Source organism: Nannospalax galili, unplaced genomic scaffold (assembly GCF_000622305.1).
Source record: "Nannospalax galili isolate Female #2095 unplaced genomic scaffold, S.galili_v1.0 scaffold293, whole genome shotgun sequence".
Taxonomy (NCBI): Eukaryota; Metazoa; Chordata; class Mammalia; order Rodentia; family Spalacidae; genus Nannospalax; species Nannospalax galili.
In genome coordinates, this window is record NW_008337147.1 from 3,478,386 (window position 1) to 3,481,193 (window position 2,808).

Sequence of the window (2,808 nt, forward strand, 5' to 3'; positions counted from 1 at the left end):
AAAAATAATCTTTTTATTAAAATTTTTCTCATATTTTTATTTATTAATTTGTGTGTGTGTGTGTGTATTTCTTACAGAACAACTCAAACAATCTTATTCATCTGTATACCTGCATCCCAAATGGCACCTTCCCATAACTCCCCCCTCTACAGGAACCTATATACTCTGTTATCCCTGTTGCTGTCCACTGTATTATCAGTGCCCTGAGCTGTTACCCAGTGCTAGTACATCCACTAAGTCTAGTAAGCATATCTAAAGTTCCTTGTTTAGCTCTTCCTCGGCCAGCAGCAATCAGTTGCCAACATTCATTTAGATAAGATTGGGGTCTGCAGTTCATTTTCCCAGTTCTATGCTGGGTTAGTGTCTGGGAGTCTCTTAGGCCACCCTGGACACCAACTGCAAGGAAAGTATCTCCTTTCTGTCATTGTTTTTTGTTATGTAGTATTTAGCTATACACATGTACTCTTAAAGATTCATATTGATCACTTTAGTCTTTGGGTATACATCCCTTTTGGGTATTTAAGACCATACAGTTGGTCTAGATTAACCAATTTATTTTTCTTCTTAAGGTTCTTTGAGGATCTGTTCTTCAGGGGCCAAATGAGCTTGGGTGGAGCCACTGGCTCCTTTCTTTTACCAGTTCCATCTATGTGAAAATAAGACAAAGGTCTTACTCATCCATAGCTGGCTTCACTTGGAAGCATGGAGGAAATGTTTCTTTTGGGTTGACCCTCCTCTTTGTATTCTGAACATTGGTTCTAGTCCATCTGGTAGGGTCTCCACAGCCTCCTTGATTAAGAGGACATGTGACTCACCAAAGTTACAGGACATTTTGAGAGATGCTCCATAGTCCCCAGAACTTAATCAATCTTGGAGAGAAAAGAGCAAAAACTGTCCTTTAAGTCGCTCTGATCTAGTCAAATCGCTCTGACTAGATTAGTATAGACCTCAAAGTATGGCTGTTAAACATCCAAGAAGGTTAGTTCCACCGGTCTGGTACTTTTAATTACTATATGCCACCTAGATAAAGCTTGGGCAAAAACCAAACCCTCTCAAATAAACCTTGGCTAGACATATATTATGTTCCTTGAGCTAGATGTATGTATAATTATTCAGTAGGTTGTTGGACTCATATGTTTCCCTCTTTTTTTAAAACTAGCTAGGCATTATTTATCTCTCATTGTCTAACACTTCCACCATGGTTTCCCTATTTTCTCCATTTCTCCCTTAATAATACCCTTCTCCTGTGATCCCTCCTCTCTTGAGCTCCTTCTTTTCCTTTATCCTCAAATTTCTTTGTATAACCCTCCCTCCCCTATCCCATTCAAATAACCTCATTTTTATCCATATCCCCATTATAAACACCTGATTTCTACTGTTCTTCTCTTTTGGGTTCTTTCTTTTCCTTTACTTCCCGGGTTCCTTTTCATTATCCTGGTTCCTATAGCTATGTCTGGATACATACTCACTTATAAGGATTTGGTGCTAGGATCCACATATGAGAGAGAACATACTGTCGATTGTTTACCTTAGTCTGTGTTACTACACTTAGTATAACAGTTTCTAGTTTCATCCATTTACCTGAAAATTTCATGATTTCATCTTTCCTTACTACTGAGTGGAACTCTGTGGAATAAAGGAACCACATTTTCAGTTATTATCGACTCGTCAGTTGAGGGACATTGAGGTTGCTTCTGTATCTTAGCTATTGTGAAAAGAGCAGCAACAAACATGGGTGTACAAGTGTCTCTGCAATAGGATGAGTTTTTGGGTATATGCCAAGGAGTGGTATATCTGGGTCAAATAGACTTAATCTATTAAATCTATAAAGTCTAAACCCTTAGTTTTTTAAGAGTTCTCCCCACTCCTTTCCATAGGGGTTGAACAAATTTGCAATGCTACCAGCAGTGTATGAGTGTTCCCCTTTCCTCATGTCCTCCCCAACATTTGGTATCATTTGTTCTCTTGATCTTTGCCAGTTTGTCTGCATAATTGATGTGAGGTTTAGAAAATCCATTCCTGTGCTTATATCTTGTAGGTTATTGTCAATGTTTCCTTCTAACAGTTTCAGAGTTTAGGTTTTACATTGAGGTATTTGATCCATATGGAGTTGACTTTTCTGTAAGGTGAAAGATAGGGGTTTAATTTCATTTTTCTGCAGGTGGAGATTTTGCCAGCACCAGTTTCTAAACATGCTGTCTTTTCTCCAGTGAATGTTCTTGGACCCCTTGTCATATTTGAGTCTTCAATTTTGTTTTTTGATCTATGGATCTATTTTTGTGCCAGCACCATATTGTTTTTATGACTATAGCTTTATAAACAGTTTAAAATCCAGTATAGTAATGCCCCCAGCATTGCTCTTAGTGATCAGGGTTGCTTTGGCTATCTGAGGTCTTTTGTGCTTCCATATGAATCTTAGGATGATTTTTTTTTTTTTTTACAATTCTGTGAAGAATGTCTTAGGGATTTTGATGGGCATTACATTGAATCTATAAATGGCTTTTGCTAGGATGGTCATTTTCACAATATTAATTCTTCCAATCCGTGAGCAAGAGAGGTCTTTCTGTCTTCTGATGTCTTCCTCAATGTCTTTCTTTTAAAGTTTTCAATGTAGAGATCTTTATTGTCTTTGGTCAGGTTTACTCCAAGATTTTTTTTATTATTCATTTATTTATTTATTTTTTATTTTTTTGCAGCTATTCTGAAAGGGAGTGTTTCCATGTATTCTTTCCCTGATTGCTTGTTACTGGTATATAGAAAGACTACAGACTTTTGTAGGTTAATTTTGTAACCCGTCACTTTATTGAA